This window comes from Python bivittatus, unplaced genomic scaffold (assembly GCF_059951505.1).
Source record: "Python bivittatus isolate LINGU-HERP-01145 unplaced genomic scaffold, Pbiv_v1 ctg000980_np1212, whole genome shotgun sequence".
NCBI classification, from domain to species: domain Eukaryota; kingdom Metazoa; phylum Chordata; class Lepidosauria; order Squamata; family Pythonidae; genus Python; species Python bivittatus.
This window is the reverse complement of record NW_028277125.1, coordinates 39,079,651-39,104,600: the sequence shown is the minus strand read 5'-3', so window position 1 is coordinate 39,104,600 and position 24,950 is coordinate 39,079,651. Positions and strand designations below refer to the sequence as shown.

The following is a 24,950-nucleotide window of genomic DNA, read 5'->3' as shown; positions in this document are numbered from 1 at the left end:
TCTATACTGACAGAATTATTATTCAGCTGGGATGCAAAAAGAGGTGCTGAAAAACTTCATGAAAGCCACTTAGGCATCACCGAGAATGTGAGGACTATCTGGTTGAATCAAAATCTCAAAAAAGTTATTGCACAATGTGATTATCTCAAGAAAAGAACTACTGATAGTTGTACTAATGCCAGATAAACCCTGCAAGAGAATTGGAGCATGAACATGGAGGTCATAAGTAGTTAATTGTCATACACTATTGTTTCAGGTATCTTGAGGTGGCATTAATGGCTAAATATCCTGATGAGCTCTTAACAAACCAACCCCACAATTCATTGGGAATGATTTGCACTATTTGAAGAAAAATATTACTTTATTTATATTACAACCAGTCCACACTATTCACAGGGCAATGGAAAGTAATAAGAGTAGATCAAACTGCAAATCAAATTCTAGTGCAAAGGGACTTATTCTTAACTTTATTACATTTTATACAGCAATTTCTGTCCATACTGCTATAAAGCTCAGCACAAATCATCGTGATCAATAGCTACAAACCCCAGTTCCATCCTGGCCTGATTTCAAAGCAGCATACATATTCCATTCTGATAACCATCGTGGTTTGCCAGAAGTGCCTCCAGAGTGCAAGATGCAGAATAATTAGCAGCTGTACAGGTACACTGTCATCTGAAGAATATAGGATCAATGTATCTAACAGAATTCCAACTACGCGAAAGAGAAGACTCTTGAAGAGCTAGTTTCAGAGAAACTGCAGAACTTCCAGAAGTGGGGTCAAGCAAGATAAACTTGCCAACAGATCAAGCCTCTGAGACTGAGTTCAGTTCAGTTCTTCATCTGTATCAAAAGAATGACAAACACTCAAGCACCATAATGAAGCTCATGTGCCCCATCCTCAAGAACAACAGTTGGGACTTTTAGAGTCATCTGAAAGCCAACACTTTACAGTTTGTGTAGATAGCGATAGCAAACATTTATTGGGGTGGGCTAATCCCTAGCTGCCATTAAATGTGGCTGATATCTTCTCATCACCTGGGAGTTAGGAAACTGGAATTTTTGTTTGTTTGTTTATTGTGGATTTACAGAGTATTTATAGTTCATGACTAAAGAAAGATAGTAAGGTGTGCTCTTAATCATTGGATAGAAAAGGGAGGAATCCTTGATACAGCAAGGACAACCCAGGAAGAACAAAAGCAGGAGTGATCTGGTGAGGTTTCTACTAGAAAAGCAGACTAAGGACTGTAAGCTGATTATATAATTTTTTCCTTGAAAAAATAGTAGTAAGTTGTTGCTTAACTGAAAGTTTTAGGCTAGTTTATTAAGAACAAACAGATGGGAATCAGCCTCACACTCTCCTGTGCCTTAGTTCCTTCCAATTTGCTGTTTTCCTGTTGGTAGTGTTAGAGCTGGGATGGGAAAACATTTTCAGGCGGGGGACTGATGGAGAATACTGCAAGAGAGGGTGAAGTATCCTTTGTATAGCCATTCTAGCTTAACTGTAGCTGAAGAGGTAAGCCCATGTTTGATAAATATTTGTGGATCTGGCTTGACCATAGGCTGACATTTTCAAATACTTAGCTTTTGGCTCTGCTTTCAATTAATATTTCAGCTGAACATGAATTATGATAAAAGTTTATCTAAACACATGGCTATTTATCATGATGGAGTTATGCCACTAGAAGTACAGTATTTCTTTTTCTCCTAATACTTGTATGCAAGCCAGTTTGGCGTAGTGATTAAAGGCAGTAATCGAGAGACTGTGAATTGTAGGTCTCACTTAGGTATGAAGCCAGCAGGATGACTTTGGCCAATCATTCTCTCTTAGTTCTAGGAAGAAGGTGATGGCAAACCCTTCCAAAATTGTTGCCAAAAAACTGTATGGATTTTTTCAGGCAGTCATCAGCTGTTAAGACTGCCTTGAACACAAAATAAAAAATGCTACATATGTGTGGGGAAGGGAACATTGCCCTTATCCATTCTTAATACTGACCTACAAGAATTCCTTTTTTGAAATGATGCAAAACTTATATTTACACGATTGACCAAGTCTATGTGGCTCCCGGCACTATCCTCAGCATCATGAAACTATGGAAAGGCATACTCTTCAAAGCTAGAAAATCTCTGCATATGGTTTTATAGATGGCATACCTAGAAGCTTCATTGGACAATTCCAACCATCTGAAATACTGAATATGGAGAAGACCATGACACTGTGTTCCAGGAGTCTTAGGAGCTGATAAAATTTCCTGGTTCTGGATTGGAGCTGATAACTGAAAAAGAGGATGCAACAGAAGTTTTCTTTTGTCAACATATCATTAGAAACAACCGTTAAGGTAACTATGGCTTTCAATTCATAACTCACTGTTTGGGAGTGATTCATGGCCAGAAGTTGGGCCTCTTGCTGCAACCTTGTATGATTGCTTACTGTCTAATACTCCTCCCTATATCAGGTCATTGCTGCCTAGATCCTAACTTTTACTCTCACTTTCTTACTTTCCCTACTGCTGAATTAAAGTCCTTGAATCAGAGGAAAACTATACCGCCATGACAATTGTGGCCTAACTGCCAGCCCTAATCCTACATTTACTGTGTCTGTCACTGACTATGTCACCATAGTCAGTGGTGCTGTCCTGACTATGCACATGCCACATATGATAGGCAAATCGCTTGGTAGAATGCATCATCTTTGCTGCCTCCCTCTTCAGCACATCACCAGTTGGATGGAAAAGTATCCACAGATCATGGCATGGGGAATGGGATGGGTCTGACTGCAGGACTCTGTCATCACTAGGTTTCTGGGTTCCTTCCTGCGCCCTTCCACCTATATCCTTTTCTGTGCTAACCAGAAGTGAATAAAGTTTTTTTTAAAAAATCAGAGTCATTTTTATTTACAATTTCAACCAGCAATGGCTTGCAGATTCTGCCATGTTTTCTTTGGGAGACAATGGCAGGGGAATTAGTTTTATAATTTCACTTAGTCGTATAAGTGCTATGCAGTTTAGCTGTTATACCATTTCATTATTTCAGCCTTATGCAAAATCAGTAAGGACAATTGAGTTAAACCATTTATAGTATTGTGGCTGAGCAATCTAGTGCTGTTGCACAATTCTGACAGACCATTGGCACACTGCTACTGTATTCAGCTTTTCTTAACAACTATACGTATGTTAAGAATTGGGTTAGCAGTCCTGCCCATTTTTGATTATGTTGTCCTTTCCCACACACTGTTCCAGGCTGGGCATGCTCTTTCTCTGCATCAAGGTCATCTGGTTGGACCAAGGAAGCATGCCGTTTCTATAGCAGTACCTTCCCTTTGGAAATCCAAAATTAGCCCCAACCCTGTTAGCTTTCCAGAAGGCACTGAAGACTGAATTTTTTTCCCCTGGGCATTTGGGCCATGATGTTAAATGTGCCCATCCTGGGAGATGTATGATGTGTTTCATCATCTGGAATGTATTTTTATTTTTGTTATTATTTTTAATTTTGTGTTAGTCACTCAAAATTGCTCTGGGAAGTTAAGCAGCCATATAAATTGAATAAACAAACAAACAAACAACAGACTGATAGCAGGCAAGGCTGACCAGAGCTCAGAGAGAAGGAATTTATTTATTTCAATCAATTAACCTGGCTACCCATCTCACAACAGCAACTCTGGGCAGCTAACATAAATTTAAATCTCAGTAAAAAACAACCAGTAAATAAATATACATATACATATACATATACATATACATATACATATACATATACATATACATATACATATACATATACATATACATAGAGTGGCAGCCAAGGACAACAACATTTAATACACAAAACATCCATCTCTATTAACCTCCCAACTCCCATGACTAGGAAAGCAGGCATATTTTTAAGGCTTTCTGAAATACCAGCAGAATCTTGGGGGTGGGGTCATGTATGGTATCCAGAAGGCAGCTGCTACAACCGAAAAGGTCCATTTCATAGGTTGCACCAGATAAAACTACTTAATAGATGGGACATGGAACATGCTCCTGTTGGACCAAGTGGGGCAGGTAGAAACAATTGAACAGAGGTGATCCCACAAATGTGCCTGAAATGACCAATAAGCAGCATTGTTGATACCACCCTTTATTAGTCACCTGACCTCTGATGTAATCGGTGGTGAAATAATGGATTTTATACACTTTGAGACTGCTGGTGGATGCTATTGGTTTAATGAGGAAAATGCTGTTTTAACACCAGCTCTACTAAGGCCAGTTTAAGCCAGTCCTGCTTATGGAATGGAAGTGAGACGAGGGCAGTATCTTGGAACATGGCAAAACAAAAGATGTGGATAAGATATGTTTGTACCGTGGTTAGCTGCTGTTGAGAAAAGGCTCTCTAGACCTTCACAAAATAATCATGCTGGTTTGGCTTTGACTTTTGGATTGACCTGCTGAGTACTTTGTGTGTCTCTTTAGTCATGAATAACCATATTGTTGGATGTGCAGAATGTTCCTTGCATGAACTGTCCTCCCCACAAAACATTCTGTAGATGGAACAGCTGATTTCTGATGGTGCCTGCTTGAACCAAAAACATATTCTGAGTGCTTAGTGCTGACGTGGAATGGAACAGAGGCTGTTTTATTTTGGACAGAAGTGGTTGGGGCAGATGTGGGGAAAATGTCAAGGGCATCAGTGGCTGAGGAAGAGGCAGGGGAAGGACAGAAGAAAAAGCACTGGGAAAAACAGGTGATGAGTTGGCCAATGGAATATGCCACACCAGGCAGAATTGTGATAGTATTTTATCACAGTTACACATAAGAGAAACAAGATATTGACAAATACACAGAGATATTTATATGCATGTACCTGGACTTCCAGGGAAGGTATGGTGAACTAAAGATGCCTCAGCAAAAGTGGAGCTGGTGACCGCAGCAAAGACCAAGGAATCAGTGAGTAGACCAGTTCCTTGGAACCTCTCCAGATAAGGAGCGGAAGGGAGATTGCCCACATGTTCTCCGGATGGCTGCTGTTTGTGAGAAGATCGCAGGACAACAGTTTTCCATGGGTTTGAGCACTGGGAGACAACAGGATTAGACATCTTGCTCACAACCGCAGGGGAGACTTTTAAAGGACACTAAGTCGCAAACCTCACTTTCTAATCACTTAGAAATTGCTCATTAACTATTTCTAAGCTATTAAAGACCTCAGACCAACAAGTTTTGGTTTTCACAAGACACAACAAAGATAAGCAATTTCATGATTTCAAAAACTGGACAGTAGAGGGGACTAAAGGTTTTAGGTAGAGGAAAGATTTACAAGCCTGTGAAATGTTGCAAAATGTTATAACAATGAAAATACTGAAGGAGACTTTTGAAGAATGGAGTCAGAAATTAGTAGCCACAATATCAACAGTGTCAGTAATGATGTCTGCCTCAATGGATAGACTATGTCTAAAAGATGTTATTGAAGAATTGACAGATGTAGAACAAATCTGACAAGATAGAAATGGTATTGAAAGTGGACTTACAACTGACAGGCCAAGAGAATGACTTAGAAAAGGATGTTTCGCTGGATCTACAAAAGAAACTGGCTGAGGTTTTAAAATTGAAAAGGGAAATAAATACAAATGACAAACCAAGAGAGTGACCTGGATGATTTTTTCTTATTGGGTTTACAAAAGAGTCTTGTTAAAGCCTTGAAGAGCTCTGTGTGATGGGACAAACAAGAAATGAAGAGAAATAAAATCCTATGACAATAACTGAATGAACTAAAGTTTCAGACTGTTAGAAGTAAAAGAATATAAAGTTGGTTTATTTGATCAAGGTTAAAACAAGATATGTTATTACTTTTGGCAACCCTTTATGGACTTTCTGCTGACATCAGACTGAAAAGATGATGTTTTGTGGATTTCTTATAGATAAGAGATGGGATATGGGATGAAGAATAAATGTTTGTAACCTCAGAGGGGGTGAATAGTCCCTAAATTTGTTCATACTTGTGATGAAGGTTGGAAGTCACTTCTTTATATATTTCTTTTCTCCTTATTATATTCTTTTCTCTTTCTTCTCTCACTTTCTTTTTTTCTTGCACTTCTTACTTCTTTCTATTCACTTTGTTTCTTTAAATTTAGTATGTATTACATTTTACTATTATAATCAAAATTTTTAATCAAAATTATATATATGAAAAAACAAATATTTATATGCATGTACCCAAAGACACAGAATACCCAAACTCTTTCTTAAGTATAATAACTTTCTTAAGTATAATACCCAAACTCTTTCTTATGTCTTGGACATAAATGGTGTGTCCAAGCTCAGGGCATATGTCCATAAGCAGTGAAAGCTGTCTGGAGTAAATATCCTCCAATGTCAATACACAAAAGTCTAATACACAAAACATTCCTGGTCAACAAGACATTCTGATCACTCCAAACCAGTTGGGGCCATTGAAAAATGATCTGACTAGCTTGGCAAACTTACACTAGGAGTAGATCTAAGATTCCAACCAGGAAGATGAAGAAGCTTACAACCAGGAATCAGGTAATGCAGTAGACAAATGAAGAACCTCTCTGTGTATGAAATTGAAAGAGGAATCTCTCCAGATCCACTAACTCAAATCCTTAATACTGAGAAGAGGGTTCAAGATGTTAAGGTAATGTTGAACTATATACCACAAATTTGGAATTTAATGAATTATAAAGAACTTGGATTTACCATGAATGGGCTGTAGACAAAAATTGTTTTATTTCAATGAAAATAATCTCTCATATCTGATTTTTCATCTTGGATGAATGAAAGGCATTCACTCTCCACCTATGAGCTTGTTACATATTGATGTAGAGGGAACTCTGACTGATAGTCTTCTATATGCTCAAGGTTTAGTCCATTGTTTCAACACTGAGGCTTTTTTTCATATAAGTATCCTCTTATATATTTATTTGTCATATTTATATAGCTGCCCATCTCACAATCCAGTGACTCTGGGCAGTGTACAACAAAGTTAAAATATACAAATACTAATATTAAAACTTTAAAATTATAAGACACAAAACTAAACACAGATATTATTTATTTGAATATAAATTATATAAAATTTAATCCCCTTTTTCCCCTGTTTAGTTTCTATGTTTTAATTTTCCTTTCTTTTTTTCCCCTCCATCCTCTCTCTTATTCTGTATGTAGTTACATGTATGTGTATGCATGATTTTTTAAAATTCACTTCCCTAGGGCTATTAAACCTGTGCTTGAAAAATCCATTTGCTGTCTTTTTTTTTTTTTGAGTCAGTCTTGACTCTGGACAAGCCCCTGCAGTTTTCTTGGCAAGATTTCAGAAGTGGTTTGCTATTGCTTCCTTTCTAGGGCTAAGAGAAAGTGACTAGCCCAAGGTCACCCAACTGGTTTCGTGCCTAAGGTGGGACTAGAACGCACAGTCTCCCAGTTTCTAGCCTGGTGCCTTAACCATTACACCAAACTGGCTCATTTGCTATCTAGATGGCAGCAAAGAGGGTTAGAGTTTTCCCAGTTGCCCCATTCAGCATAGCCAATGGGAAGGGTGCTTCGAATTTTGCTTTGGCCACATGATTCTGGAGATCCAAAGGTTTCCCTTCCTTGCCCCAAGAAAACACCCCACTTATTTTGGTGCCCAAGTTTTATTAATCTTTTGCTGTGAGCTGAGCTGGCTGGTTCCATGATTTTGCTCTATTTCGGTGAAAATCTAGACTCTGGGATGATAAAGAAAAAGTGCCTTTTAGTCCTGTGAAAAGTCAGCCTGTTCTAGTTTCTAAGCAGTAAATGCCAGGAAACACAATCAGCCATCTTTCAACTTGCCTCTGGAGCATGGAGAAGATGGCTTCTGTGGATTAATTGCTGACTTTTTGCAAAAACAAGAGTGGCTTTTAGATAACCCAAACACTTATATACAATATTATGTTACAGAAATAGCAATTAACTAATGGTTACTAACTATGAAAACATAACTCGATATTTTGACTCAAACAGGTTGATTGTGTATTTTACAAACTTAATGAGAAGATAGCATTTTTCACTTTTGTTTATAACCTAGTTTATTGTGGCTACTGTTTGCTTCTTAAAGCCATATTTTCCATTGCAGTATATAAAAGATTACTGAATATTTATTTATTTATTAAATTTATATGCCGCCCATCTCCCCCAGAGTAGCAACCTGAACAGTTCCTGCAATTAAACATTAAGCTGAAATCCTATGTACTTTTGTGTGGGATAAATCTCACTGCATTTAGTGGGATTTACTTATAAATGAACAAGTATAGGATCGAGTCCTCTACTTCATATTTTAAACAGGGGAAAAATCTAATTAATGTCAGTTGATGGTGTTCATAATTGTTCTGAAATGAAAGTGTATTTTTATATCAAAGGCAAATAACTATACTAGCCCATACATTCTCCCACTTTTTCCACCTTAATATACATGTGTGTGGGCACACACAATTTTAATATTTCATATATTTTATACGCTTTTATGTCTCTGAAAGAGAAGTGAATTTGTAGAGAGCTTTGCTCTTCAAAACTACTTCAGAGCTGGAAAGTAATTCAGGGTGAAGCCTGTATTAATCTCAGGTGTGAGAGATTTAAATTCAGGCAACTAATGTGAATATAAAATGGGGATTTTTTCCCCTTAAAAATCAGACTGTAATATGCAAAGCATAAAGAAAAATTGTCCTCAGTTTTCTTCAAGAATATTTTGTTTCAAACTTCATCTCTACACTATTCTATATATATTTAATTAAAAGCACACTTCTTTTCTTATTTATACTTGAAATATATTTATTTATTTATTTATTAAATGAAATCCAGTATTGCTAAGGAATGGATGGTGCAAAGGGAAATTCTTACACCTGGGCATAAGGTTATGACTGTATCCAGTATAAAATAATAAGGATATGTTGTATGGTACTGTGGTAGATGATTGTCCAGTTCCTACTTGCTGTTCTTCTGTACTACAGTCTGAAAACACAGTGTTTGTTGTAAAGACTATGAAGGGAAGCCCATGTATAAGAAACAGTTGTCAGGTTTCAGTTCACACTCAAACATAAAGCCAACCTAGGGGATTTTGAGCAAGTACGATCTCTACCCAATCTATCTAACAGGTTTGTTGTTGTAAAGGAGACCCCCATGTGTGAAAGCTTGAGCCCTAGAGGAATGGTAGAATATAAAGAATTTCACCATCCAAAATTATCACTACAATTTATATATTTTGCTTTCCATGCTTGGACTCAAACCCTCTTCTCTATATTTTACTCATGTTGCTTTTTAATATCAATTGGAAGTCATAAATTGTGCTGTATAAAATATTTTCCTATAGTAACCTACCTGGTAAATATTCTCTTTAAAAAAATTTTCCCCCTCCCCAGAGAATATGAGTTGTGGATTGCAGCATATTTGAGGTTATCTTCTGGAAGCTCAATTTTCTAGCCTTGCGATACCTTCTAAGTCTGATTCATTCTATTGTTTTTCTTATAATATTTGCCCTTAACGTGATTTTTGAAATGGCTGCTAGAAAACAACTATCTTAAAATCATGCTTCATACTCTAAGTGAAGGTAAGAGATGACGTATTGCTATATAAGCTTAGATGATATGCCCCATCAGGCATATATAGTAATGAAGACAGTGTGATTATTTTTTATCAACCTTTAGAACCTCCATTAATTAAAGATGACACTTTATTCTATTGTTGCACTATTGTCAATGTCAAAATAAGGAGGAAATTCATTTACAGAATATTTTTTCTGAATGCCCCTATTTCTTAAAGGGATATGATTACAGTGTCTCAGTAAACCTTTCTACTACTATGTAAGATAGCTAGTATAGTTTGAGGAGTATTGGCTTGTATAAGGCTATCCAGTGATTTCAAGGCTAAGGCCAAACATGCTGAGATCTGTCAAGCTTACAGCTCACCCATGATGTCTCTTTTCAGATACAGTTTAGTCCCCAACCCTGTCCTTCAAAACATCTTGGATCTGATGCTGATTTCTTTCCAGAAACACCAAATCTGATTTTAACAACCAGGTCAACCCATGAAAATCTAGAGCATTATCACATTGCTCTAGAGGGGGGTCAACTTTGGTGTTGGAGGCAACTAATAGCATCCTTGTCATTTGCTTTCACATCAGTATTAGAAATGACCTCCTTGACACCTTGCATGGATAAGTCCAAATCAAAAAAATACCAAGCTGAAGGAAAAAAGTATGTTTATAGTGATATATCCATATTGTCTGGATTTTTGCTGCCCAGTTCTAGTAGCATTACTTTAAACATGCAAATTGATGAAGGGGGAGTGTTGCAGAAAACTATGAAAATATCATTTATACTATAGAGAAATAAGACCAAAGACATTTTATCTGCAAGCTGTGACAACTTCATAGGTAAGAGATAATGATATTTTGCAGACAAACTGGAAAGTGTACATGGCATAGTATTGTGACAGACTCATCTCAAAGTAATTACATTTCTGAAACAAAGGCAAGCATTTAAATGCAGTTCTGCAACTTGGGAATGAAAATACTTAAGGGCCTACTTTGGTGCAGGAAATATATATGCTTCATTTCCCTATTCTCAGACTATTAAGTATTCCCATACATTTGATAAGGTTTGATTCACATAGCATGCGCGACCAAGTGCTTTTCTGGGTTTTGACTTAGCATGTATGAACTGAACAAATTGTGGTTTATTCAGTTGTTGGAAGAGCAATCACAGCTCATCATAATGTGTGAATTCAGACTAAGACTTATGTTTCTGTAGGTGTACATAAAATCACAAACTAAAAGTACATTTTAGTTTAATATTATTAAGGTTGTAAATATGGTGTTGTAAAAGGAAATAAGGGCTAAAGGTGTGAATGTGATATTGAATTATATCATGAACATTTTGAACCTATCAAAGTGTGAAGAGCTTTGGAATTATGGTGTGATGGAAGCAGCTAAGAAGATTGTTTTACTCCAAAAGGAAGATTTTAATGTACCTAAGACTTGTCTATGCCTTCTAGATATGAATGACTTTATATAAACATCTTGGAAAATCTAATAATATGATTCATCAAAAGAACATGTACTCTTCCTTATTTTTCTTTTTTCCTTTAGTTTTCTTTTTACTTTTTGCCATTTGTATTTTCTTTTAATTCTGTTTTTGGTTCTTTTCTTTTCTTTTAATAAAGTCAATTAAAAAAGACAACATGAACTATTATATGCTATTGTGGAAAACACACATTGAAATAAAGAAACTATCTGTTCAGGTAATCTTAATTAGGCTTGTGTGTACTGTGTATGTTGAAATTGGTGCATCTAACAAAATGACTGTGTTGACATGTAATCCCCTAATATGTATACAGTGTTTTCCTGGTACACAATGATTAATTTATAGGTTACTTTATTTGAACTGCAGATCAGTCAGAAAATTTTTTCAAAGCATTTGGAAAATTATCTTCCATGTGGTTCTTGAATGAATATGTTTCTGAATAGATTTCATATCATAGCCATGATGATATCAATCCAGTTCTTGAGTTTCTGTTAGGAAAACTCATGTCTTAGTAGCTTGGATTTATTTCGACTGTGAAGTCTTGAATAAGCCAAGGTTAATTTTACACACTAAGCAACCATGATTTGTTCAACTAATTTCTGAGCTGTTTTTTCAGTATCTTCCAAAAATATCTAGAAGAAATGGGTGGAGTATAAAACCAACCAGGAATAAACCAGGTATAAGCAATATACAAAAATCATAGTAAAAGTAAGCCAGATTTGTATTGTGGTTTAGTGCCAGCAATAATTCATGGCGTTTTCTTGACTGTGGCCTGTGCATAATACAAACCTTCAAATATGCCATCTTATGGTTTAGGACTATGTATGCTTCTATTTTGTTGCAAACAAGAAAAAATGTCAGGAGGTTATGGATCTTGGGTGACATATTTACTTTGACTTTTAAACAAAGCAAATCCATACCCAGAAGCATTAAACATATGACTTAAATTGACTTCACGTAAGTTGGATGATTTTTTTTTTCCTAGCGTTTTTCCCGCAAGTGCATGATCTGTCCCCCCCCTCCCCCCGCCCACCGGATCAACCAAATGTTGATCCATCGGTTGCAACAAGAATTGGCAAAAGTGTATTTTTGATCCTGTGTTCAGTCCTGTATATATCACTTCTATCTGAATGGTTCAGAACAGGGATATAGAAGTTGTATATTCAGGGTTAAGAATGACTTTTTTTCCTCACTGTAATACATTCAGTTCAACCAATTTAAATCCATGTCCTTCACTGTAACTGTGTACCAGATCAAAGTCCCCCTGGCACAGATATTATTCCAAGGTTATTCATGAGTAAATGAGTTGACCAGATCCTTGCCTGTGTTTATGGAAAATTCCTCAAACTGAGAATTGCTCCCAGGTCAGTGAATATAGTGACAGATGACATGCTGTTATCAGCTGTTTCAATTAATTAAACTATACATTATGCTTATGAGGCTGACACTTCAGATTAAGCAGCTCAATTAAGTCTTTAATTTACATTTAGTAAGTGAATTATTGTATGTTAATAAAAGATCAATTAGTTATTAAAAAGAACATTGATCCAGGTACAATGAAGATATGAGAGAGACACCAGGTTGACACTGAAATAACTGAAGACTGTATGCACAACATTTATATAACTGCAATATTTCTGTAGTTAGATCACAGTAATCACTACCATAATATACTGTAGTGTTTTACTCATATATTTGGAATGCCTGAAATTTCTTATTATATATTACATTGTTGTTGCTGGCTTCAGTTCCTATAGAAAGCAAATCTGCATATATTTAGAAATTGGTTCAAAAGATCTTTTATTTATTTAAAAATATTATATGGCTGCCCATCTTAAATACATCATTCTGGATGGTTTACAACAAAGCACAAAAAATATATTAACCCCTCCCCTTTCAATAAAACAAGCATAATATATAAACCAAGGCATCATAACACATCACCAATGTCTTTTGGCACAGTCATAGCATGCACACAACAGACTTAGGGTTAGTCCATATGGAGATTCAGCTGCAACATTAGAACACACCAGGCCCTTAGCTGACCAGCTGATGCACTGTTTTTATTATCCCAGTTTCTCCCAGTTTCTTCCTGCTGTTGTCTCAAGGCTCATTGAAAATGGGGGACTTCAGTGGTGACAACAGGTAGGCATAACTGTATTCCCTACTAGGATTAGCTCTGTGTGTGCTTAGACATTGAAGCTGAATTTGTGGCATACATATTACTAAATTTCTCTGTATCACCCCTGGTATCTTGCACTTGTCAAATCCCTTGTTAGCAAGCTTTCCCACTGACAACAATCAGAGATTACATATCAGCTACTGCAAGACTAATGTACTGCTGTGTGGTGTTTTATGATATTATTACATTTATGCTGAATCTAGGTTGATAGTATCTGTTATTGTTATTGATATGCCTAATGATTTTGATAAATTTTGATTTATTGTAATGTAGCATATGTATTGTATGTTGCACTGTAAATTGCTTAGAGTCATTTGTAATACATGCATATATTCATTTCAATTGTGAAATAATCAACTTTGGCAATGGAAATCCTGGTTGTCTAGAGGGGCCATGAGTCATTTTGCTCTTCTGATATGGGCAGTATCTGACTTGTAAGTGGGGTAATTATTACCTCAACAAGCACTCACAGGCAATTGGGAAGAATTGAATTTACTTCAATAAATTCAAGTAAATTCAAAGACTTTACAAGTTTATACACACACAAGCAAACAAAACAGTATAGGATAGTCATTATACAGGTTTAAAAAAAAAAAGAAATTTAGTAGCACAACCTCCAGATATTGTGGAGTGAAACTGTAGAATTGTAAGCCAGCAGGGCCTCCAGATAAGGGGACAAGATGAAGCTTGTTTTTTAGGGAAAATGGACAGTATGGTAGTTAATAAGATAGACTGAGAAAAGTAAAATAAGGAAAAAGCAAGAGCAGTTTTCAATTTTCTATTCCAGAAAAAGGAGAAAATGAAGAAGGCCACTTTTCGGTTGCTGAGTACAGAGGTTGTCTTCTAGATTTACAGCCAGAATTTATATGAGACCACATCCTTCAAGCCTGTTTAAGCTCCCTCTGAGAGTTAAACTGAGAACAATTCTGTTCAGACAGACTCAAGAAGACTTCTTCCAGACAACAAGCTCTTGAAGTAACAATGGGGAAACCATATGGAAGAAGGGCCACTTTTGAATAGAAGCACCAAAATTTGGTTAAAAATAGAATAAAAAGTGGTCATATTAATGCTAATTTGCCTGCGATGTTAGATAGCAATATCTCTCAAAGTATGGGCTCCATACCTCATCACTAGAATCACTGCCATCAAAACCAGAAATTCACATGGAAAACATGCTATTTGATAGGGAACAAAAGGGAAACTAGAAAGGCTGATGGCTAAAGCACACTGTATATGAAACTGGGCTTTGGACTGAGTGAGTGCCTTATAAGAGTGTAAAACATGGTTAAATAAAATGGATCCGTTTTAGTTAACAAGACAAATGCATCAAGTAAAGTAGCAAAACCCTCAAAACAGGAATCATGTTTCAGAGCCGAGAAGAGAGAATACTGGATAGGACAATGAGGAGGAATCATTCACCAATCTTGCACTTGAATCAATGTGCTAAGAGTCCAGCAGGCATCCTCTAGGCATGTCCAGCCAACAACTGGAGAGGAACACAACTGTTGCCAAAACTTAAGCGCAGTTACATGTTTGTTTGTTTGTTTTTTTAAAATATTGCAGAGTCTGTGATATACTAGTCCTTCGGCTGGCAGAAAATTATGCAGCATATAAATTACTGCAGCATAATTACGAATCCCTATCCTGCCCAAGAATGGTGCTATCAAATAACGGTATTCTTATTTACTGTGTGGAGGACATGTTAAAGAAAGTGAATGGTGAATATTTTCCTCCACTCCCACCAAATATTATCAACTGATGAGAAAATGTTCTGACAATTATTTTCCTTAAGGGAGGAAGGGGCTGGAGGAGGAGGTAAGTTTTGACAAATGGCTAGACCAGTGATTGTAGCCATCTGTCAAAACAAGCTGGTTTGGTGCAAGTAGGTGTGTTTAAAGAGAGTGCAGCTCTTCTTTCTGTCCTTTTGGTCATCAGGTTATCATCATTTCATCATAGCAATTCTGCATTAGAACTATTCGAAGGGGACGCTGGGGCGCAGGGCTTAATGATGCTGGAGTTTGCCAGTCAGAAATGGTCGGCACTCCAGCGGTTCGGGCCAGCTCCACATGACGGGGTGAGCTCTTGTCACTCGTCCCCAGCTTCTGCCAACCTAGCAGTTCGAAAGTGTTTCCATCTGTGAGTAGATAAATAGGTGCTCCCATTTTGGTGGGAGGAACCAGCAGCATTGTGCGGGGAGCGGGAACCAGTGCTAGACCTGACCTAATGCTGGATGTGACTGATGCGATCAGCGGGAGAAGACCTATGGAGAAGGAAAAAGCCCGGATGTGCTGTGACTCCTTAGCGACTGCTGCTGGCCATATAGTATAGTTGCTAATGTTAGATAAAGATAAATCAATTGTATATGTATGTGTTGTTAAAGTTGTACTTTGTGAGCCACCCAGAGTTCCCCATTGGGGGAAGATGGGCGGAGAATGAATCCAATATATAATAATAATAATAACAATAACAATAACAATAACAATAATAATAATAATAATAATAATATTCTAGAATAGCACTAAATCCATTTCTCAGCAAAGCCTAACTATCAGCTTATGTCAACAGATAGTTGGGCTCCTTTGGGATGGGGGTTGAACGCTGATGCAGAAGAGAGCTACAGAGAGAGAGAGAGAGAGAGAAATATAAATATGTAAAACAAGGTACAAAGCTGGATTTAATTCAAAGATGCATGTGATGTTCTGGTCCTAACCCTGGTTTTATTTTATCTATCATGCAAGGCTATAGGAACATTTTCCCTAGCCCAATTAAGTGCTTAGGATGATAAATTATGAGAAAATAAAGCAATGGTGATATACTTTTCTCTCATCTGCATGCTTCTTTTCAGGTTAAAATTAGACTCTCTCTGCTTTATATATAAATAAGACATGGAAACAGAGATGACTGCTGTAGCCATTGGGTGAGTGAAGAAAACATACTGTATAGGGCAGTTTGTCATCTACATCAGTAGCAAAATCATAGTTTATGAAGCAAGAAGCCCAGGTTGACCAGGCTGTATGTAGTTCATAGTTTCCCCTGCTTTCCTGAAAAATATACCTATGTGATACGTATGTTCATGAATGTGTGCTTGTTGAACTCATGTTTTTAATTCTAATAATAATCTGTAAATTTTCAAACACGTAATGTGTGGAGTGATCTTCAGCAAGAGAGTCCTCTCTTTTGTATTATAGCAAAAGGTTTTCTTGCAGACTGGTTCACAGCAGTCAGGAAAAAATGTCTTAATTCATCTTAAGCCACCAATGTCAACTAACAATTATTTTGTCAGTTTTCCTAAGCACTCACATGGGAATGTTTCTACAACATAGTCATTTTCTGTCAGGGCATTTGTAATTTGGCAATAATTTAATGTCCCTTGGTACGCTAATTATGTTTATAATCAAATCCAGTCTTCCCCAACCTGTTGGCCTCCAGATGGATTGGATAAATCCCATCACTTCCAGTATGATGTTAATGGGAGTTGTAGTTCAACATAATCTGGACAGCAATATGTTGGCAAAACTGATCTAACTAATCACTACTTAGCTGAAAAACGGATTATGGCTTAGAAATATCACAATGCAAACAACATGTAAAGATGTGCATATCCCAGGAATAAGTAAGTAATCATCTGAATAGAGAAAAATCTAATGCAATAGCATTAAATAATGTTTCTTTTCAGCTGAATGGAAATGGACCCCAAAGCATTATGTGTCTTAGTCTTCTGATACAAACTTCTGTTTATTGAATGAAAGTACTAAGTTTTCAGGAAACCTGAGGAATTGTGCTCAACCTTCTCACTAGAATTATTATCATGCTGCCTTTGTAGATTTAGCATGCATATAAAATTATATTGCTTTATAACAATTATTAGAGATGATCCAAGGGAATTTATGGGGCTCAAGATTGCCATTTTAAAACATTGCCATGTTCAGGGTTTCTTTTCCCCACAATAGGTTTTGGTTGGTGATATAGTGAACTACCTGCTATCTTGCTAAGATGCATTAGGAACTCCCACGGAGAACTGACATTCTCCCATTTAAAGTGGGATCCTCTGTGTTCCCAAAACACTTCTAGACATTTATAAAAACCAACCCTGCTTAGCTTTTTCAGGATCAGCCACCTATTCCTGCAGTTGTCTCTCCAACATCCAAATCTGCTCTGAAGTATTGGAGAACCCTTTGGAGCTGGTTACATGCCAGGGTAGAGGAAAGCAAGGAAAGTTTCATTTGCATGAGCACAAGTCAGTCCACCTGTCTTTAAAATTAGCTACATTTTCCATCATGGAATTAATAACAAACCATTTAAGGCCGATGGTACAGGCAATGCTAAAGACAACACCACTTTCAGACTGGGAGCTAGGAGTAGAGGTTATGCTGGATACCTCCAGTGGCACTTTTTTAATGGGAGAGGGATATTCTAACTTTTAGAAAGCTTTGTTTATGGTAAAGAGGAATAAGTCGGGCCATTACCTGCTGCTTATGTAGCACATGTTGCAAATAATTATTTGCATTTTGGGGGGACCGTAACTGGCAAACAAAATATATTTATATCTATTACATGTAAGCCAAAATGCAGATTTTTGGAAAACAAGAGTCAGTTTTCTTTAACAGATTATGCTATTCAATTTACGTCCAGCAAAAAAATCCAACTAAGGATTTTTACAGAATGAAATTAATGTTTGATTATATTCACCTATGTGGTCCGTTTTTATTCAAGGGAGAGGTGGTTGTTTTTTTTTTAAGTTTAGAATTGTTGTCACTGGTTTTAAGCTGAAGGGATGAGCTGGACAGAAAAATTCTTAAAAATAAAAAAAAAGCAAAATAGGACTTGAATGTAAAAAGCCCTGTTTGATACATGATTAACGCTTAAGTAGATCTTACTGAACTGACACAAATCCCCATTTTGTTGAGAATTAAAATTCTCTCATACAGATTAGTTTACAAAACTTGGGCCTGCAAACACAAGGAAAAGCAGGCTAAGCCAGCAAATATGGCTTGTGCTTTACAGATGTCACTGAAATGTTAGATGGCATGTTATCACCCACCAGTCACATTCTGTGCTGTATGGCATTCCACCTATATACACAAAGCTCCATCTATACATGAAGGGCCCTAATTTATGAGGAAAAATTAAATCCATTGGCAAGCTGAAAAAAGAATCCAAGTGGGACTTTTTTTCTTGCTTTTTAGCTTTATTTTTCCTTCGTGCAAATGCTATTAACAAATCACACAAAGAATTATTTCTGAAGTCTACTTGTTAGAAATCCAAACTAATGGTGGATTTTCAGAAAAGTGTATATCTTTCTTAAGACATGAGAAGATAAAAAAAATGCTATTTACTCAGCAGAAACAAATTAGACTAGCTTGGTAATTAATTGCTTTCTGTCAGGACGGAACATCTCCTAGCCCTACTTTGAGATTTTTTTTTATATGCAAAGCATATTTTTCACTGAGGACATATGTTTTGTAGATCATGAGCAAAAAGAAATGTTAGGGAGTTAGCTCTTCTGTCCTCACATCACCATGAAGCTAAACAGTGAGCGTGCTTGGAGCAGTTGCAGTTTTTATGCCAACCACTAAGGGTTGCTGCTGCATGCTTTGGATGAATAGGGCTTATGTTCCTTCTAGATGCATTTTCAGGGCTGCTTGTCTTGCAAGGTAAGTAAGAGGGAATACAAGAGGGTCTCTGTTCTAGCCCCTCCTTCCTTCCATCAAGATCAAGGTATGGAAACTTGAACAAAATAACTCACTTCTTTGAAGAACTTAATGCAATGTGCTATCAGGTAGGAGTTGACCAGAAAGCTTTAGGAAAAAGATTTGTTACTCAGCAATAGATGAGCGGCTATCAGAGATGCAGATCTGAAAAAAAGATATACGATCTTTTTTCTCTTTCTGGATTTCAGTTTTTACAATGTGCGTGTATGTGAAAAATTAAAAAAATCGCATGATGATAACTTTATAGCTCATCCCCTTCCTCCAAGCATTAATCTAAATTATTAAAATGAGTGAAATTGGTAAATAAATATGAATTATCCCAGCAATCAGTACGCCATTATGAATAGGGAAGGTGTGAGAGATCACAGTGAGCTCATGACATAGAACAGAATTTTACTCAGAATAAGTATTCATTCTCCTTCTCATAGCAGATAATAGATCTAATCTTATGGCCAAATTTTCCTAGCTTCCTGCTGTTGCATTAAGCTTTTGTGTCCTGATTCATATTCTGCTACATAAATTTCATAAACCGGAGCCTCAAAAGTTAGGTATGTTATAGATTGCTGAGATACCCATATATCAACTCAACTGTATTATTTCATAAAGTTTGCAAATAAAAGCTTTAAGTAGAAACAGGACATCTACTATATTATTCCTGGAAATCTGTAGAAAAACATATAGACAGTACATGCATTAGTTAGACGATTGAATGCAAATCAGGGAAACTCATATTCAATTCCACCATGAAATTTACCTCAATATTATGAATCTAAAAATGAAGCAAGATATGGGATGGAGATACAATAATGAAATAAAATATGAATTTGGACTGCAAAATTGGGCCTTTTTCTGTTAAGAACTTCAAAAACATAAGCAGAAACCTTTCAGAAATGGGAATTAAAGGTTTCAAGCAAGCTGCTGATGTGATTTGTCCTAGAACTCTGACGCTACTGATTTCTACTATAATTCTTATTTGTTTATGTTCTTGCTTTTCTGTGCTTGATGGCTGCCATGACCGCTGTTCCTAAAATATACATTTGGGTGATTATTACTGTAATAATACATGCCTACCGAGATATGAGTCTTACTGGCTAAATTCACATACTACCTTTGGGTATTGAAGTAACCCCTTTTGTGGATTTACACAATATAGTGAACCATAAACAAATGGGCTGGATTTGTTATGTTTTGATAAAGCTAACAAAAGTTAAGACAAACCAGGCTCCCTTGTTATGTATATGCAGCCCTGGAGAGTGTAATGTAAATACTCTTTCTGTGGGAGAACCCCAGTAATTTTAGAATTATGTCTTAATTACTGCTTTATGTGGCTGTTTTAACTGTACTGTACTGGTGTATTGAACTTAAGGACTATTTTATTAAAAAATGTTTAAAATGGCATGAATAAATTGTATGCTTCTCTGGCCTTGTATACACACATATCACTTAAACACCGGTACATCCCAATTATATGCAGTGTTGGAAAGGAAAGGCATATTCATTGCACTGGATCTACATTTGATCATTAAACCAGCTTAGAGCAGAACCACTGAACTCAGTGGAACTTACATAATTATGATCCCAGTGATTTCAATAAGTCCTACCTAACAGAAATTCAGTGGTTTTACTTTCAACATGATTAATTTTGGAACAACCTTTTGTGTCAATTAAGAAATCTACAGTACCACTGAAATGCTTATTGCCGGGGCTCTATGGGGCTGGGGATGTGTGAGTCCTCAGTGGGATTGTACTTTCCCCTATGGGACTGGGGCACAATTTGGGGGTCATGTTTCACAGCTCCTGCTCAAAGAACAGATAGCATTTGTGGCTAGGGAGGCCTTTGCACAAATTCCTCTTGTGTGTCAGTTATGCCCTTCCCTGGAGGTTGGGAGGCCCTTACTGGGCAGTCCTTACCTTCAAACAGTCTCTCATGCTTTGGTTACCTCACCCATGGACTACTTTACACAGGGCTGCCCTTAAAAACTAGTTGGAAGCTGCAGCTGGTGCAGAATATGGTGGCATGAGCAATTATGGGTATATCTCATCAGATCCATGTAGCACCTTTGCTCTATGAGCTACACTGGTTGCCAGTAGGCTTCTGAGTGCAATTCAAGGTGCTGGTTATTACCTATAAAGCCCTTAATGGCATAGAGTCTGTATTTTAAAGAAGCTGTCTTCTGTGGCTTCTGCCCAGCCTCTATGGTCAGGCAGAGTTGGCATGCTCTAGGTCCCAGTGATTAAGTAGTGCCACTTCTGGAACACCATCACCCCTCAAATATGTTCGGCTCTGATCCTGGCTGTGTTCAAAGGAATTCTGAAACTGAATTCTTTCCCCAGGCCTTTGATTAAGATGGGTGATATGTTTGATTGTCTTTTAATGGTTGCTTTTCTTCTGGTGTTTGAGTGGAGTTGTGGTTGTTATCTTTATTTTAACTGCTATGTATGATTATTTTTATTGTATACTGCTCAGAGTTGTTATAAAGTTGGGAGATCTTGTACATTTCTAAAAAACAGACTGGTGTAAAAATGTGTAAAGAAAATCAGAGTCATACTACTGACTTTAGTGGATCTACTCTGAAGCAAGTGGGTTGAAATTTCCATTCCAGTCTGTTAAAATCAGCTTCTAAGTGAGATAGTAAAGTTCTGCTGACTTGCACCCAGTTGGGAAGTGCATTTGTGAAGAGTGAGATAAATAAAGTATGCTTGCCTGTGATCTACTAACTTGCAAGTAATGCAGACTATTTGTAACCGATCAGGGATTTATAAACTTCATTTAAGAGATCAATGCATGCTTAAGTTTGTTGGTGAGAAAGCCACCTGGTTTAAAGAAGATGTGAAAGCAGCAATAAAGAATAAAAAAAAATCAATATAAAAAACTTGGAAAAGGAGGAGGTTAATGGCACTGAGTATAAATCAGTGATAAGAGAAGCTTATGGGAACCAGATTGGTACATGTGGGTATGTACATGCAAACAAACAATGAGAAGAAATAAAAGGGTCTTTACTGTTTATTGTTTTTCATGTAATAATTGTGCAGTTTTCTTCAGCTTTGACATGGGATCTAGTTGTCATTTCTCAGGATAGAAATTCTGATCCTATTCAATCACTAAACTATTTTTTTTATCCTAAATAGTTATTTAATGCTGGTACTTGGTGCTATGCAAGATGTAGTATAATAAATATTGTAAGCCATATGTTATTGTGAAACACTTTCACTACAATGTCTCAGTTGGGTGCTCTCTGTAATCCTCTATCAGGGTTGCTGAAAACCATGCTGCTTGGGTGAATAATGGAAATTAAAGTTCAACATGTCCAGAGGGCATCAACTGAGGGAAGCTGTTCTAGCTGTATTATGTTATTCTCTGTTTGAAAAAGGAATGCTTTAATCTGTGGGAAAAAAGATAGTGGTGGGAGCATCTTAGTGCTCCTTGATCTTTTAGCAGCTTTCAGTACCATTGACCATGGTATCCTTTGAACCAGTTTCTGTAACGGCATAAGGGATAACCTTGAGGAACAGAACGGCATAAGGGATAACCTTGAGGAACCTTTGGTCACAGAGTTTTGTGACCAAAACAACGGCCAGTAAAAGAAATCTGATTCCAAATTAGAAATGTGATTTGAGAAAGGATCTCAGAAATGATGCTCCCTAGTTCTTATGAAGATAAAGAAAGGGACAGGGGAAGTGCATTCAGACTTGTAAGATGCCATGCCATGCCATGCCATCTACTATAGTAGATATTATAAGGTTATAGATACTATAACCTTATAATAAAAGTAGTATTAGCTTGCATGTCTTTGGTTTCCAAGTTTGGTCTACCTTGGAGGGCTGACAGCTTCAGGGATTGGGAGTGGGAGACACTGTTTTTCTGCAAAGCTTGATTCTCTCTGTCCCCTTTTGTTTAACATCTCTATGAAACCACTAGGTAAGATTATCTGGCAGTTTGGTGTCAGGTTAGATAGGGGTCAGATGAAGAATCAGTTATACCTCTCAACTCCAGGTCAACCAAGTGCTGTTGAAATCCTGGCCCTGTGCCTGGAGGCTGTGTGGCCCATGATAGGGAGGAACTGACTCAGGCTTAGTTCTGACAAGACTGAGTGGCTTTATTTGTTTGGTCCACCCAGTTTTGGAAATATTCCATCTTTAGTCTTCAGTGGGATTGCACTTCCCCATGTGCACTTCCCCATGTGAGACTGGTGTGTGATTTGGGGGTCCTTTTGAACTCAGAGCTCCTGCCCCAGAAGCAGGCAGCAGCTGTGGCCAAGAAGGCCTTTGCACAGGTCCATCTGGTGTACCAGTTGCTCCTATTCCTGGACTGGGAGGCCCTTCACTCATGCCTTGCACACATCAAGATTGGATTACTCTAATTCACTCTATATGGGCTGCCCTTGAAAACTCAGAATCTACATCTGGTTCAGCATGCAGCGGTGTGGGCAGTGATTGGCATATTATAGTATGCACACATATCCAAAGCTGTACTGGTTACCAGTTGGTTTGCAAATGCAATTCAAGGTGTTGGTTATCATCTATAGAGCCTTTCATGGCATGTGAGGCCTGACTACTTGAGGGACCCAAGTAGCATACCTTTTCAATGGTGGCTCTTGCCCTCTGGAATGATATCCTCCCTGAGATCTGTACTGCTTCCACCTTATTGATTTTTCATGCACTGTTAAAAACTTGAAGATTATATCAGGCCTTGGGATAGGATGGTTGCTGAGTCTCTCTGTTTTTTGCTTTATTTATGTTATCAAGATGGTCATATGATTGGATGCATTCTTTTTGGTATTTGTTGTTTTGTTTTAATTGTAAGCCATCCAGAATCATGGAAGGGCAGTCTTGAAATTGAATCAAATGAATAAATAGTGAGCAATCTGATCAACAAAGTTCTGTGAATATTATTTTAACCATTATATCTGTGTTTAAAATAGCTTAATATATGATTTTTGGCACTTTTAATTTAGGAATATATTCCACTGAAATAAAAGGATAGTATATTTAGGATAAGAGTATTTTGAAAATTTTAATAAATAAATAAGTAAGTAAGTAGAACATCATTCCAGATATATAATAAATAAAATTCCCAGAATTCTTAGGAAGAGTTATAGTTACAACACATCGGGACAGCACCATGTTGGGGAGGTCTTCCCTATGCCAATCTGAATACAAGCAATCCATTTCCACCTGAGATTTGGATTACAGAGGGATATATACTTGGTGACTAGGTATCTCAGGACTGCATACTCCAGCTACAATTGTCCCAGCCAACATGGTCATCTCACACAAAGCAGCTAATAGCAACCCACTAAGGAGGGCTGAAGCTAGATGGCGGTGTTTTTCAGTGAGAGCATCTATTCTGTAGAACAGCCTCCTAGTTGAAATTTGACTTGCCTCCTCCCTGATGTCATTTAGGAAACTTAAAACCAACCTCTTTCACAGTTTGTGATAATGCATCCAGGTTGACTGTGTTATTGGTAGAATGATGGTGCTGATCAAATGGGTATGCATTATTGATTTATTTTTATTATCTTATCAATTTACGGTGATTGCTTTATTTTTATATAGTTTGCTATGATGTTTTAACTGTGTGTTATTCACTGCCAGGAATTTTGACTGAAATATGACAGTATATAAATAAAATAACAAAACAAAGCCTTCCCCCAAACAATTAAACAATAAAGTTGGAAATCTAAGTAAAAGTTTCCTCCACTTTATTTAGTTGATTTTGAATAGGGCCAAAATCAATTCTGAAAAGCTGAACTAAGTTTGGTCCAAGTTCTTTCTATTTGAGTTACTCTGAATTTCACATCTCAGCAAGCACACTAGCAACAAGCTGAAATAGTTCCCAGCAGACGTCAGTGTACTCTATATTTATAGCACTGTATAAATCATATCGTAGGACCAAAGAGATTCCTGAATCAAGCACTGAAGATTGAAGCATTGAAGAACACACACATGTTCATAGATGCCACTCCATACTTATCCTTCTCCTTTTCTCCCTTTCAATGACCCACTGCAGACTACTGGTTTCCTACTG

At 37.1% G+C, this 24,950-nt stretch overlaps 1 long non-coding RNA gene across 1 annotated transcript in view; it reads right to left on the bottom strand.

The window, feature by feature from the left end:
• Positions 1 to 428: 428 nt before the first annotated feature.
• LOC148213572 (uncharacterized) overlaps positions 429 to 24,950 on the bottom strand; it is a 50,782-nt gene continuing 26,260 nt past the window's right edge. The window contains exons 2-3 of the long non-coding RNA XR_015794374.1: positions 2,155 to 2,276; positions 429 to 843 (exon numbers count right to left, since the gene is read on the bottom strand). This is a non-coding gene — a long non-coding RNA (uncharacterized LOC148213572). The remainder of the gene's footprint in view (positions 844 to 2,154; positions 2,277 to 24,950) is intronic.